This window comes from Leguminivora glycinivorella, chromosome 24 (assembly GCF_023078275.1).
Source record: "Leguminivora glycinivorella isolate SPB_JAAS2020 chromosome 24, LegGlyc_1.1, whole genome shotgun sequence".
In the NCBI taxonomy this organism is placed as follows: domain Eukaryota; kingdom Metazoa; phylum Arthropoda; class Insecta; order Lepidoptera; family Tortricidae; genus Leguminivora; species Leguminivora glycinivorella.
Genome location: NC_062994.1, coordinates 8,496,659 through 8,513,286, shown reverse-complemented (window position 1 = coordinate 8,513,286; position 16,628 = coordinate 8,496,659). Strand labels below are relative to the sequence as shown.

The window sequence follows — 16,628 nt, the reverse complement described above, 5'->3', positions numbered from 1 at the left end:
TTTCCGCCAAAATGCTCATAGTAGGTAAGTACTTATAGTTGGCCATAGATCATAAGGTCATTAACAGGTATTATACTTAGATCAATCTTAGGTAGAGTCTGGCTAATGAAAGTTGATCCCGAACTAACCTAACCTAACCACAAAATTAAAATTTTGAAAAACCCCCCGACTGCGACATAGTAGACCGATTTTCATGAAACATGGCTAAGAACACCCCCGACTAACTCAGCTTTCAGACAAAAAAAACTAAATCTAAATCGGTTCATCCGTTCGGGAGCTACGATGCCACAGACAGACACACACACAGACAGACAGACAAACAGACAGACAGACACGTCAAACTTATAACACCCCGTCGTTTTTGCGTCGGGGGTTAAAAAACGTGGCAATTTCAAAAAAAATGGAGCCGGCTACACATTGATAACATGGTTTCTTTTTATTATCTCTAATTTATTTACAGCACTTACTTTACTAATTTTTATGGTGTTATTCATTATTATTTGACAGTCACACTGTCAGATGACAATCGATGATATGACATCCAGAGTTTGCTGTTTAAAAAAAATATTGGGTTCAACTTTCATTAGCCAGACTCTATGTACATTTACACTTTAGAGGGACCACAGAACTACATATATTTAGATAGGAGAAATGTCTATGTAGGTATTTATTCAATACCGTAGGGGCTGAGTGTGTCACATTTTGAACCTAAATACCGAAAATGTATAGAAATAGAAATTTGGTAACAAAAAAGGAAGGTTTCATACAAACAACATTTTGGGAAACCTAGTGGATCTTGCTCAGCATCATGGACTCTATCAGCCTACCAATTTTTATCAAAATCGTAGACGTGATCCAAATGTACAAACTATTCGGGAATTGCTCAAATAATGAACGTTGTTTCGTTCCCGTGATAGGAAATATGTCTCGGGCTCTTGTGTGTTCATTTTATTGTATGTGCAAAATGTCATTTGATATTTGCCAGTCGCTTTTCCGTGAAGGAAAACATCGTGAGGAAACCGGATTAATTCCAATAAGGTCTAGTTTACCCTTCGGGTTGGAAGGTCAGATGGCAGTCGCTTTCGTAAAAACTAGTGCCTACCTACGCGAAATCTTGGGATTACTTGTCGAAGCGGACCCCAGGCTCCCATGAGCCGTGGCAAATGCCGGGATAACGCAAGGGCGATGATGCCCTTGTGTGTTCATAATGTTTATGTTGTTGCAGTTAAATACACGGGGCATTTTTCATATTTTCGTTGACTAAAGACTTTGAAAAATTGACGCACAAAAGCTGCAAGCTATGAGTAAAGACAAAGAAAGAAGACATGTACAATTTATTTTGTTGCACGAGTTTTCCATAGAACTTTCCCAAACCTTCTGCCTGATACATCATTTACCGATCGCCGTGGTAAGACCTAGGTTTTACCAAATCAATGTCGGCAAAATCCCGAAGTAAAAGAACGAAATATTTCTCACTTCGGGGTTATACCAATCGGCATCGGTAAAACCTTGGACTTTCTGGTAAAAACCTAGGTTTTACCGTACCTACTTCAGGCTTTTACAGTAACATGACCATGACTCAGGAACAAATGTTCTGTAACTTTAGGTACAAGTTAAGAACATCTACTGAAAACAATTGAAGCCAATGCAGGGGCGGCTCACTCCGCGTTTCTTCCATACATTCCGGCGGCCACGAGTTCGCGGCCCATAAAGTTTGACGACTTTCTCGCTGCGCAATAGAACTCAATGTCGCATGCAGTCCGCTGACAGGACGTTGACAGTGAGCCTTTGTACTTGTACCTACTTTTAGAATAGGAATAGAATCGATTGACATCAGAAAAACACCATGTGATTTTTTTATTATTTTTCATACACATGATGTATGGGAAAAGTTTTTCGCAGTTTGTGACTTTTCTGGCCGGAAAGTTTTTTTTGGTCCCATATAATTAAGCTCTTGATCCTGGATAGGAATGGGATCGATTGGCGTTAAAAAAAAAGTTTGTCAAAAATGCCCTTTTTCTCGCAGCCTGTATGTTTTTTCCAAAATCTTTGAATGCACCATTTTCGCGTAGGATCACGGGATCTCATAGCTGCCCTTACTGACCCGCTATCAAAATACGTCCTGTGTATTCTGTGATTCTTGTGGCTTGTTTTAAAAATTCCTCAGTTAAAACATACAGTACAAATGTAATCTAAATGACGCCAACTCCGAATATTTGGGATACAAAACAAAAAACAGAGTTTTTATGAGTCTACCCACGCGCGGTGACCTAGACCGGGCGACCTTAGGTCTCAAACGAGTTTGGTACCTAGGTTTAGTACCTGCGTTCTAAGCTTTGGGCGACGGAGTTGTCTGTCTTTAAAGTGTTATCTTTTAGGGCATAAATATGCAGATATTCCGTGTCATTTCGTGTACGTTTTCACACTTATCCGATCCGATATCCGATGTAGGAAGGATTTTAAAGGCAAAAATCAAAGATGGCAGCTTAAATATATGGGACATCCGTCCTATATCCGATATCGGATCGGATAATGTGAAAACGCACTAAAGGAGCATATGATGAGTGCGAAAAGAGTGATGGCTATGATACGACATGAACGTGAAAGCTTGACATCTTGTTTAGGCATCATCATCATTATCATCAAACATTATAGCCCACAAGTAGGGTTATAACAATTTAATAAATTACTTGCGATTTCATGTGTGGACGAAAACTAGAGTAGGTACATTAACTAAGTGGAAGGTGACTAGTACAGTGACCTAGATAGGTATTTAGGGTACTCAACCGATTTTGTATTTAAGTAGGTAAGTACTTACCTATGAAAGTAGCAAGTTGTATGATTAAAATTTTCTAAATTAGGTAAGTATTCTCGTTATTTATCTGAACCTGGCAATGTATCTATAGCTGGTCAAACTAGTTTGTTATTAGAAAGAGGCGCAAAATTAAAATTTTCTATAGAACGATAAACATACGCGACTAAATCTTTGAATTTTAATGACAGAAAAACTCTTGTAGGTATCTTCTTCTGTCAATGAAGAAAATAGTAGTAAGTTGTATAGACATACTATAACTAACTTTAAGTATGATATGTACCTAAGTAAGACGTGTCTAAGTAACCTTGCATTCCGATGATGTTAAACAAAAATAACAAAACAGGAAGGCTAGTAACAGCTGATTTTTAAACTGTTACCTACTAGGACCAAAAGTCTTTCTCACTATCGAATACAAGATTTTGGACTCACAGTACCACACAGTTTTACCACGTTTTACTGTTTTAGATGATCGAGGATCAAGTTTAGACGTCAAATGTGAAGTTGACTAGACAGACAGACATCCGGGTCGACTGTTGCATTATTCATAAGGTTAAACAGGCCAAGTGTGAGTTGAACTCGCGCCTCGAGGACTCCGTACCGTACTAACCTCTCTGATGAGAGGATGCGACCTTCAAGGAAAGAGCGTAATCTCATCTCATATCCAACTCTTTGAAGAACATAATAGTAGTGTTACTACTTAAAAATAACAAGTTAAAATATTTTCTATGAAAGTAATTTAATTTGTTCTTAGAGTCTTTGAAGAAAGTTAAAGGTGTGAGTGGGCGACCTGATTTAATTCAATATAAATTGTTAGTAATATTGGACTTTCCAACGTTTGAATGGTCTAAACGAAATCCAGGCCGATTTTATTGTAAGTTATTAATATTAGCGCCATCTATCTTAAGAACGTTGTACTTAACTTATTTGTTATGCACTTGGGTTTTATCCTGCCATCTATGATCGAGTAGCCAAACTACTACGTGAGCACTACAGCTAACTGAGTAGTGTATAGCTTATATACAGAGGGCACCACTGATTTTTGCAATGGGGTGCGCATGTCAAAAATAATCTGTCATTCAATTCATTTTATTTGTGTTGGCTGAAACGCGACTTGATTTGGTTTGTGAAAAATACTCGAATAAGGTGGCTGCGGGCATGCCCGTCCAAAAAACCAACCGGGAACCTGAAAAACGGTTAAGGATTATTCGTCAGTGATTATTGCAAAAAGTTTGCCGTTTCTCAGCGCAAAAAAAACATTTATTTAGATTTAGATTTTTTCGACGAATTTTCATCTCATTTCATCTATTGTGTGTTAGTGTTTTTTATTTACAATTAGAGGATGTGGACAAGATTAGACAATAAAGTGTTCAGTGGTTAGTTCTATTTTCGACTGCTTATAGTGCTAAATATATCGTGGTGTTCTTGTTTTGATGAATTACTCCCAACAGAAGGCGTCCAAATTTTGTAAGTATTTTTTGTGTCTATAACCTCATATAAGGAAAATTCTACTATTCCTATCTTTACTAGATAAATAATAACATTTTACAGGGCTACAAGTATAAATAAATGGATCTAATATTATAAATGACAATAAAAAAATAAAAATAAACTTCAGGTTCAAATTTTTTAATATTTTGTGTGTGGTTTTGGATTAGCAATTTTGCCAGATTAGCTCACTCTTATTTTCTAATAAGATTCTTATTTGACATAATCTTTTACATGAACTATTACATTTTGCCATCTATTTCTTTACAATGTCCATAAAAACAGTTCTGCGCTCTAAAAAATATTCCAAGAAGGGATATTCATGTGTTTTATAGGAGACAATATGTGAACTCCCGTGAAAGGACAGTAGCCCCACCGTAGCCCCATTGGCCCTTGGCCTTGGCACCCTGCCATAGGTTGACAACTATTTACAAACTATATCACCACATGTGCAGATTCTTTGTTAAAAATAAGCATTTTAAATTATTTTTATAATGTTCGTTTTGAATTCCAACAAATTGGCCCATTCATTCAGCACAATATTAATATTCTTGTTTACCAATGGGTCAGGCAGTACACATTGTTCAAATTAAGATCTTGATTTTAAGTCATTTGTGTTACTTTGGTGATAAGGATTCTAAACTCATGTCCCTGTTACCAATTTGTGTATTTTAACCCGCGGTGATTGGGGTAGGTACCTAATTACCTATATTATCATGACTAGTTAAACAACTTTGCACTTTGTTATAATATTAATTTTATATCTTAAGAAATAAACATTCTCATATTGTGACAATTGTTACAGTGTAATACACTAGTTAATATTGTAGACTTATACTTTCCTTAATACTGATGAAATAAAAATATGGAAATGGATTAAATCGCGCATAATGAATCGTCCTCGATATGACGTTAAACTGTCGCACACATTTTGTGTGAAACGCTGGCTAGGGCATATTTTGGCCTAGCCAGACAGTCAATATCAGAGTAGGATATTGACTCAGGGTGGCGGCGGAAGAATGGCTAATAGTCCATCAACGGCGGCACCCACGAGCCTAGTCAGAAGGCTTACTACTCACCTACCAACACGCATTGGACAAGCGCGGTAGGTTCATCGTCCAAACCCCCTCTTGAAATGGATAAACAAATAAAGAAATGGCCCCTAGGGCCCGGCGGTTCGGATAACTCCGCCGATGACGGTAGGCGGAAGTTGTCCAGAACTCGGGGTGCGAAGAATCTCCGGGCGTTACGACCTCCTCTCCGTCAAACGACTTCGGCCAAAGATAATAAGGATTCTGATAAAAAATTGAACATCTTTACCTACAATACCAGAACATTGCGCACAGAAGAAAGATTGCTAGAGCTGGAAAATTCTCTTCAACATATTAACTGGGATATAGTTGGCCTGTCCGAAGTTCGCAGAGAAGGCGAAGATACTGTAGAACGAGAAAACACCATATTTTTCCACTGCGGAAATTCAGGTGGTCGAAGTGGAGTCGGGTTTTTAGTCCAAAAGAAATGGAAAGACAATATCATAGAATTTATCTCATATTCCGACAGAATAGCAGTTTTGAAATTCCAAATGACAGCACACCAGACTTTAACCTTAATTCAAGTTTATGCACCAACAACATCCCACCCAGACGAAGAAGTTGAAGACTTCTATGATCTATTAAATAGAGCTAGCGATGACCACCGTGCTACGTACAACCTGATTATTGGTGATTTCAACGCCAAGATAGGGAAAAGGCAACCACTGGATGACACTAAAACAGTCGGACCTCATAGTCTCGGAGACCGGAATGAAAGGGGTTCCCGTCTCATTCAGTTTGCCTTCGGAAGAAACATGCAAATTTCCAATAGTTATTTTTTCAAAAAACCTCAGCGAAGGTGGACCTGGCTCTCGCCGAATTCCCGCACTAGAAACGAAATAGATTATATAATTACAAACAACAACCAAATTATCAAGAACGTTCAAACAATTAACAATATACAATTTAGCTCCGATCATCGACCAGTCCGGGCCAAGTTAAGCTTTACCAAATCGATTTACCGTAAGCAACTGATTTTGAAAACTAAAATACAGAAACACGATAAAGACACACTCATAACGCACAAACACATATTTAATTTAGAATTAGATAACTACTTTCAAGCATTGGACAACCTAAAAGAAGATAACATAGATAATCAGTATAACCATATTATTAACAGTATAAGAAATGCCAGCAACAAAATCAAAGCAACCAAAAACAAACATAAAAATCTAACGGAAAAAACATTAAAACTTATAGAGGAAAGACAGTCTTTCCACCTAGACACTAATAGCCCAGAATATAGAGAAAAAGATAAATTGGTAAAACGTAGCATCCGCGCCGATATCAGACACCATAATACGAAACTGGTAGAAATAGCCTTAATTAAAAACACTTCCCTCAAGGCCGCAAAAAAAGGTGCATCAAAGGGGCAAAGCTGGATAACTAGTTTGAGAAATAGCAGAGGAGAAAAGCAGGGAGACAGAAACAAAATTTTAAATATCGCTACAGAATATTATAAGGCTCTTTACTCTGATCCCCTCCGAACTAGAATATCGGTAATTATCGCCCCATGCCTCCCACCTTTATAAAATATTTACAAAAATAGCTCTACATCATCAAGAACTATCCCCCCGGCTAACTACATCCAACTTTTTAAGAACCATTTATAATCATAGCACAGCCGCCATAAAATTACAATCTTCTGGCCCGTCCTTTGAAGTACAAAGAGGAGTAAAACAAGGAGATCCGCTATCGCCTAAACTTTTTACCAGCACATTAGAACATGTCTTCCGGAAGCTTGCGCCGCTTTGGGAAGGTAAGGGGCTTGTCGTCGGTGAAAAAAGGTTAACCAACCTTCGTTTCGCCGACGACATAGTCCTGTTTTCCTCAACGGCATCCGAGTTACATCATATGCTGGAAGACCTCAGCAATGCAAGCCTCGAGGTTGGACTGAAGATGAATATGTCAAAGACCAAAGTCATGTCTAATAGTACAAAACGTAAGATTGAGGTAAACGGAGAGAATATTGCATATGTCCATGAATACCTTTATTTGGGCCAAATAGTCTCTTTCCAGGCGCGACAAGAAAAAGAGATTCAGAGACGAACTGAGAACGCCTGGAAGAGCTATTGGTCAATGAAGCACCTCATGAAGGGAGGCCTACCTCTGTCACTCAAACGTAGGCTCATGGACATGTGCATACTTCCAGTCCTCACTTACGGTGCTCAGACTTGGTCTTTGACGGAAGCTCAGAAGTCCAAACTCGGGGTTTGCCAGAGAGCTATGGAGCGCAGCATACTAGGTGTGAGACTAAGGGACCGAATCCGGAACACTACGCTGCGCTCAAAAACTCAGATAATTGATGTGGCTCGGAAAGCGGCCAAGTTAAAGTGGGACTGGGCTGGCCACGTCTGTCGCATGCCGGATGACTTATGGGCCAAGAATACCACGCAGTGGGAGCCTCTCGAGTCAAATCGAGGATCCGGCAGACCTCGTCGGCGATGGCGGGATAACTTAGACTCCTTTTTGAGAGACTGGTCAGTTGTCGCACAAAACCGAGAGGAATGGAAAAAGAGGGGGGAGGCCTTTGCCCAGCAGTGGGACACAATAGGCTCATAATAATAATAATAATATAATTTAGAATTAGCCGGCCAGGATGGTGAAAAGTGGAAGATCGTTCTAAGAGCCCTATGTCCCTAGTAGGGTTTGCAAAAACCGGTTAACTTTAAAAACCAGTTAATAACCGAACCTATACCTTCAAAACCGGTTAACCGGTTTTTAACCGGTTTTGCGGATTTTTAGTAAATTACCGTACTACGCAATAATATTACCATTACCTTCAAGAATTCTGTTGTTTATGATATCGTAGCAGGTATTACTTGCACGATGAAGATCATTTTTATCCAGTTTTTGGAAATTTTGCAAAATGCAAAAGATGCCATAAAGGACTTGAGTGCCCATAGTGTATATTATGGCGCTTAAAACTGTCGTGACTTCACTGTGATAATCACTTTAAGAACTAAATATTTGTAGGCTGTGCATTTTCTAAGCATGTCGCGGAGGTACAGCTCCCAGAGACGCTAGTAATACAAGGATTTACGTAAGAAAACCAAGATCTTAATTTTCCCTTATAACGACGCCCAAGGGACCGCTGAGATTACGTCGTACTAACTGGACGCCGTACAAAACGAATTTCATTTCGGTTTAAAGATATGTAATTTTTTAGTATGCGTACTTGCTCATCACCCGGCAAATTACTGTCGTATATCGTAATAATAAATAGTCGCATTCCTTGAACCTCGATTTACGTAACTAATATTACAATCGATTTTTTTATTATGTAAAACTAGTATATACGTAATCGAAAAATAAAAAGTGGGTTCTATTTAGCTTATAAGATTAGACCCGAGGCGAACCAATGGTTAAAATTATTAAAACCAATGCTCCAAAAAGTCACATGGCCACAATCTCATCTTGCTACTTGTAGGCAAAGCAGGGGGCCATGCTTGGGGCGGAAATAGCTTTGTTTCCTCAACTTACTAGTAAATACGTTGTCGCTCGTCGTTGTAACCGGACTTGACGGACGGATTTTGCGTAAAATTACGTCGTAAAAAGCGGTTGGTCGTTAAAACCGGAGTCGTAATAAACTGATGTACTTTCATAATATCACATAAGAAAATCAAACAAATACCTGTGCTTCCGTTATTCGGTTATTGTAAGCGGTTGGACGTTGGGTACATGCGGAGTCGTAATCCTAACCGGACTCTACTGTATAAAATATATATTTGAGTGGACTCGGGACTATTGTTTAATCTTCACGTTTAATTAGATTATAAAATCGTGATTATACTATGACTTCTTTAAGAAATTCAGTGCAGGTGCGTAATGTTGTCAATGAAAAGTAATAAATAAATCTTTATTGTTACAAAACATTGAAGAATTACGTACTTTTGACCCTTTTTTATGCCTAATTCGGTCATTTTGGGAAATAAATATAGTTTCGGTTATTAACCGGTTAGAAACTATGAAAACCGGTTTTTAACCGAGGCCAAAAAGTCTCGGTTAACCGGTTTTTCGGTTAACCGGTTAACCGGTTTGCATACCCTAGTCCCTAGTGATGGATAACCTCATCATCAATACAATAATAAATCAATCTGGTAGCCTAGCGGTAAGTACGTGCGACTTTCGTTCCGGAGGTCGCAGGTTCGAACCCCGGCTCGCACCAATGAGTAATTCGGAACTTATGTGCGAAATGTCATTTGATATTTGCTAGTCGCTTTTCGGTGAAGGAAAACATTGTGAGGAAACCGGACTAATTCCAATAAGGTCTAGTTACCCTTCGGGTTGGAAGGTCAGATGGCAGTCGCTTTCGTAAAACTAGTGCCTACGCCAAATCTTGGGATTAGTTGTCAAAGCGGACCCCAGGCTCCCATGAGCCGTGGCAAAATGCCGGGATAACGCAATGAGGATGATAAGTCAAGGACTGGTATTATTTTTAAATTAAAGAAAAAATCGAAAAATTCACACCTCCGGCAGGACTCCAGCCTGCGACATTCTGCATTGCCGATTGCCGGTGCTATGTTTGTCATAGTGGGTGCACCGGCAATGCAAGGTCGCCGGTATGAGTCCTACTGAAGGAGTGTTTTTTCCTTTAATTTTAAAATATTATATCCTATGCAAATATTGCAAATTTTCAGCACCATTAGAATAGGTCTAATAGGTTAAATTTAACTTGCGAAATTAGACCTGTACCACAGAATATATAATAGTACAAGTACAGAAGGCTCACTCCTTAGAATCGCGGAGTGAGCCGCCCCTGCCTGTACCTACAACGCCACAACATGTGTAAACAATACAAACGTAGGTGCCTACAGTGCTAACTGCATCATTCGCTTGTCCCTTATCCCAATTGACAACGTTTCAAAATTTTCAACGTCCCTAAATCGAAAACCATTTCGAGATATACGCCTGTAGATCACAAAAATATATTTTTTAATATTTTATCCTTATTTTTAGTAAAAAATTCTTAAAAATAGTTTAAATGGGAAGTGACGTTACATAGTTGAGTCAGACTATTCGAAGCTGCCACTATAACCAAAAAAATCTTCCGGTTGGGATGTCACTTGAGTTTGACTGTGACACTTATCATCGCTAGTAGTATGGAGGACTTCCGGTTGGGACGCCATCATAGCGGTTTCGTGTCGTGAATAATTTATTTTTCTTTTACTCATTAATGTTGTTTAAAGTGTAATATTGATAGCGTATTATGCAGTAAACTAATGGTGTAGTGAGAAGCTGATGAAGAATTGTTCTCGAAACGCGTTTAGCCTCTTTTTTGTCGTAAACGGCCGGTAGTCCACGTGCTCTTGTAAAATCTAGCTATCAATTTACAAGTGCTAAGTCACCGTACAATGTCGTACTTACCGTACAAAAATTACTAATATTAGCTCATATCACCTTGACACTGGCGAAATAGTCCCAATGGACTGAAGCCATTTAATTTTAAAAACTGAACTGAACTAGTAGTATGGATATTAGAGGTAAGGAGCGAAAGCTTTAAGTTTCAGAAGTGCAGATATAAAACCAGGTGGCGCTGCAATTGCAGGTACATAAGGGTTTGACACGTCATTTTCGACTGTTCTACTTTGACAGATTTCTCTCCTTATACTTCTACATTCCATAGCTCGTAGTTATTCAATATTTGTTGACAGGGACACTTGACCCTCAGACATATCGGACTGTTTAAGCTGACTGTTAAAACTTTTTTTTTAGGAATGATTTTGTCGTTTTCTTAGGTGTATGAAACAACACATGTGACGTCATAAAGCTGTGTCTTGACGTTTGTAACTTACGCTCTTTCTGTTCGAAGTAGTAATAAAAAGGGATTTTCGCATTAAAATAGCAGTTTTTGGGAAAAATAAAAAAATACGTGTATCTTTAAATATTGAGTTTCAAACCAAACAATAAAAAGTAGTAGTCGAAAATATGAAATGTTGTCAATTACTTGGGGTCGGCGCAGCATGTCTTTTTCTTCCATACATCTCTATCGGACGCCATCTCATCAGTTACTTGCATTCGTTCCATATCATCTCTCACGCAGTCCATCCTTTTCTTCGGCTTTCCTCTCCCGCTTAAGAATCGGGGCGTAAGATTATTACAAACTGGAGTCTTTAAATCGCTCCGGTAAGCCGTAACCTATATCTACTCTCGTTTGCAATATGCAAGGGTAAGGATAGAATGTCACGGTCGGGAGGGTTGTTTGCCTCCCACGAGACGTAATATTGCTTTAGTATATGAGTTAACTTAGACGGACTTGTTTTAAAAAAAAATAGTCAATGGTAGTGGCAGGGTTGATTGCCTCCCACGCGCCGAAATATTCATGCTTTAGCATTTTCTCTAATGTCTAAAGACTGAACTGCGCCTTATAATGACTCCCACACTGTTGGAAAAATCGCTGCAGAGTTAACTTAGACGGACTTGTTTCAAAAAGGGCATCGGTATAATGTCACGGACAAATGAGTCAAAGGCCGTGGGAGGGTTGATTGCCTCCCACGCCACGTAATATTCGTGCTTTAGCATTCTGAAGGCCTAGAGATTAACTAAAGCACAGTACGAGTATATTAAAGAGTACTGTCGTACAGTATGGCCACTCCCGCTCCCCGCTGAAAGTGCCGCCCACCCCCTCTCGGTTACCTCACAGCGCGAACAGTCAAACTGTCATATTTCACTCATACAAGCATGGTACGCGTTCACCTACACGAGCTTAGACTGTGTGCTAGGAACGCGCGCTCTTTCATATTTGTTCGCCAGTGTCCGAGGTGTGACTAAAGTATAGGTACCTATCAGTGGTACCAGTCAGGTGTTTTGATTAGTTCCAAGAGAGCAAATAAAAATATTTAGTTGTCATAAATCGTGAATGATTGACTTTGCATCACATGCCACGGGGGAATAATTGCAGAGCAGAACTATTTTGAACAGCTGCCTGAGGGCCGCCATTTTGCCGAGCAACTTGGCTCGGGCGAGGCAATCGTGCGCGCATGAGTACTGACATTTTGCGCGAGGCATTAGGCTGCTCAATTTTTATTCAATAAAATCTCGTATAACTATTACGGTGCACGGAAAAAAATCCGCCTTGTGAAACTAACCTTAAGGGTCTCCCCAAACCTATCAAAAACATTTATTCAGTAAGTAGGCCACGGGGGCACTTTTACAAGTCAACAAAGACTATTAGATATCACAACTAAAGATGATAAATATACTTAATTTTGTTTTTTATCATGTAGAAACGTCTGCGAGCGATATAACATATTTTTAAATTAAAGGAAAAATGGAAAAATTCACACCTCCGGCAGGACTCGAACCTACGACCTTTGGCCTTGCCGGGGCCATCGCGCTTCCAACTGCGCTACGGAGGCCTGCTGGATGTGTGCGAATTTATCCATGCCTTCCCTCAATAAGATCTATTCTTACGGGTAAATGTTTGCTATAACGCCACCCTAAGGCGGTTGAGAATTTTATTAATAATTTAAAAATAAATATACTTAGTCTATCTTTTTTTTCTTAGAGATGTATATGGTCTCCAAGAGTCAGAAAGAAAATAAACAAACAAGGACCGAACAAATCAACACCGGCTTTCGACCAAAACTCGCCTCTTAGTATGACTTATGCGTAGTGCGTACGCATGCGTTCAGCGACTACGACGCGTAGCGTCAGGGTGAAGTCACATCTATCAGCATTGAGCCACATTTTATGTATGAGAAATCGCTCGTTAGTAGTATGAACAAAGACATATTTAACTCCGTATAGACGGATAAAGTCTAAGAAAAAAACATACCTCAAAGCCCTAGAGAAAAAGGTACGGTGGCCTAGATGACGTTACACCTTTGGGGAACGCTCGGCTAGATGGCGCTAAAATTAATATTTGACATTTTAACACATATCAAGCTGGCAATATACTTCTTCCTCCAAATTTTACGTGAACTCTTTCACCTTTCGTGCTGTTCTGTTGTGGAATGCTTTGCCATTAAACATCAGACTTGCTAAATCCCTCCCCGTTTTTAAATCTCTTTTAAAATCTCATTACTTGTCGCTGCCTTAATCTGCCTTTATTTACTTATTAAATGTAATATATTTATGTATATGTACGTATTTAAGTAGGTATATAGTATTTATATATTATACAGGTATTTATTATTATATATCTTTATGTATGTATTTATGTACTATATGATATATAATACTTTATTCATTGTAATTTATATATATCGGCACTACCCGTTTAATGATCTATATTCATTGTTTCCTGCTACCTAAAGGTTGTCTGGTAGAGATCGCTTCTTAGCGATAAGACCGCCTGTTGTTACCTAGTTATTAAGCGTGATCCATCTTGTGTATTTTTTTTTTTCTGTATGGTGCACAATAAAGAATATTATTATTCTCCTTTATTTATCTCTTTTCTTAGATTAGGTTTTTTACAATATGAGTATAAAAGTAAAATAAAATAAAACACTTACAAAACAATATAAAACATATAAACACATTATAAAAAACCTAACCTAGGGTGCCGCCAGCAGCGGGGCAGGGCCCAAGCTGCCGGTGGTTAGGGCTGCAGAGAGAGGAACCGTCGGACTATCCGCGCCGTGTCCAAGATCACCGCCTTCTGCATCTGAACCTTGATCCAACCACCTAGCGAGAGTCTCTCGAGATGTTGGTCGAGACTCTTCGCTATGAGACCGTTCGCTGAAACGACTATCGGGACAATGATCGTCGAATCAACATCCCACATAGCGGTTATCTCGTAAGCCAAGTCTAGGTACTTACTGGACTTGTCCTTCTCGGCTTTCACGAGATTCTCATCATGGGGGATGGTGATGTCGACGAGCACGGCCCGGCGTTGCGATCGATCTATTATGACAATGTCAGGCTTATTGGCTACAATAGTCCTGTCAGTGATAATAGATCGATCCCAATAGAGCGTGGCACGACCATTTTCGAGAACTGGCGCAGGTATGTACTTGTAGTACGGTACTTCGCGGTCCACAAGACCGTATTGAAGAGCAAGCTGCTGGTGAATGATCCTGGCTACGAGATTATGCCTGTGCAAGTACTCACCGTTAGCTAGATGAGAACAACCGGAGATGATATGCCTGAGTGACTCTCCGGGACGGCGGCATGCCCGACAAATGTCGACCGTACCGTCCTTCAGGATATATTTCCGGTAGTTGTTCGTCATCATAACTTCGTCGGCAATTGCACAGGCAAAACCCTCGGTTTCTCCGAAGAGGTCCCCGAATCGTAACCAGTTCACCGATGCGAGCAGATCTACATCGGGTCCCGTGAGGGCCTTGTAGAACCGCCCGTGTAGCTGCTTGCACTCCCATATCGCCCTGCGGTCCGCAGTACTTAGTACCACAGGTTTGCGCCAGTTCTCTTTCGCCAAGGAGAGCGGCGTGAGGTTTCCGTCCACTGCCACCACATCACGATGCATCCCACACTCGTTGTTAAGGAAGTAATTCCTGAGATTGTACACCTCACGGTTGTGGAGATCTTTGGCGTTTAGGAAGCCTCGACCTCCGCACCTCCGTGGGATGTACAATCTCATAACAGACGAGCGCGGGTGTAACATACGGTGTGTGGTAAGCAGTGAGCGGACCCTCCGATCCAGGGCGTCCAGCTCAGTCTGGGTCCACCGTAGTATGCCAAAGGAGTATGTGAGTAGAGGCATTACCCAGGCGTTAAAGGCGCGCACTTTGTTGCCTCCTGACAAAAGACTGTTAAGGACTTTTGTGAGCCGACTGAAAAAGCGCTCCTTCACCGACCGTCTAATGCCAACATCCTCAATACCCAACGACTGTGACATACCAAGGTACTTATAGGTTTCTGATTCAGAGATAGATCTGAACGACATCGTCTCAGAAAGTTGTAAATTTTCTGAATTTACAACCTCCCCCCGCTGTACATGCATGACCGCACACTTATCGACACGAAACTCCATTCTGATGGCGGTACTGAAAACTTCTGTGGTTTTCAATAGCACCATCAGATCTTGGGTGTTCGGTGCAAATAGTTTGAGATCGTCCATGTACAGAAGGTGAGAGATGACTTCACCCTCTCTCCGAAGCCGGCAACCTAGCCCAGAATCCTTCAGCAGGGTGCTGAGGGGATTCAGAGCTAGACAGAACCATAATGGACTCAAACTGTCACCCTGGAATATTCCTCGCTCAATCCTTATGAAGTCCTGCGGGCCAGGGGGGTCATCCCTGCCTCGTGGTTGACGAAGGACTGTGGTCCACTGCCTCATACATGCAGCCAGGAAGGATATTAAAGCTGCATCAAGTTTATACAGCTCCAATACCCTTCTCAGCCATGAATGAGGCACCGAATCATAGGCCTTCTTATAGTCAATCCAAGCGGCCGAGATGGCTCCCTTGTTCCGCCGAACTTGTTGGCAGATGGTCATGTCTATGAGGAGGAGCTCTTTAGTACCACGGGACCCAACCCTACATCCATTTTGAGCGGGAGCCAGAATGTTGTTAGCGACAATATGCGCGTTAATTTTTGCTCTCAAAATGGATGTAAGGAGCTTGTATAGTGTAGGCAAGCACGTAATGGGTCTGTAGTTTTTTGCTTCCGTGGTACTACCGGACTTATTATTATTAATATGGGCCAAATTGTCAAAACCGAGGTTCAAAAGTTTGAAGCTTGTGTCGAGAGATGGCAGTCTATGCACTGTGATTACACATTTTATTTTGACAGTAACTCTCTATAATACTCGATCCTCTTTGGTATGAACAACGCATGCCTTCAGCTTTCCGATGTGTAAGCGTTTTCAGACTAACAAGCGATTTTTGGTCGGCTAGAGCTGATTCCGCGCCGACAGGTTTGGGGAGACCCTAGGGTTGCAAAAAAACGGTTTTTTTTCTGGCTTGAAAAAAACATGAAAAAAACCAGGAAAAAATAACAGTTTTTTTTTTCTAATGTACGAAATCTCAAAATTTGCAAAGCAGTTAATACTTTTATACGATTTTTTTGGACTTAATGTTAACTATTAAACGAATTTAATCAAATAACTTTAATTTCTGGTCTTATTAAAGTATAACATTTACGAAATCTGTAGTTGGTAGTTATCACTATTTACTGTTGGCAACACCACCGCCTTTCTACGCTGCACGCCGCATCAGGGATTCCCCAATAAACGTTTGTATACTGAATGTTAATCGAATTAAAATGTACGTTATTGTTATTGAAACACGTTACAACTCACGAAAAACCGTTATTGTAGAATTATTTGT

At 40.2% G+C, this 16,628-nt stretch overlaps 1 protein-coding gene across 1 annotated transcript in view; it reads left to right on the top strand.

The window, feature by feature from the left end:
* Positions 1-3,915: 3,915 nt before the first annotated feature.
* The window catches only part of LOC125238948 (cAMP-regulated phosphoprotein 21-like), a 129,111-nt gene continuing 116,398 nt past the window's right edge, over positions 3,916-16,628 (top strand). Inside the window, exon 1 of the mRNA XM_048146448.1 lies at positions 3,916-4,279. The gene's annotated coding sequence lies outside the window, so the exon portion shown is untranslated. The remainder of the gene's footprint in view (positions 4,280-16,628) is intronic.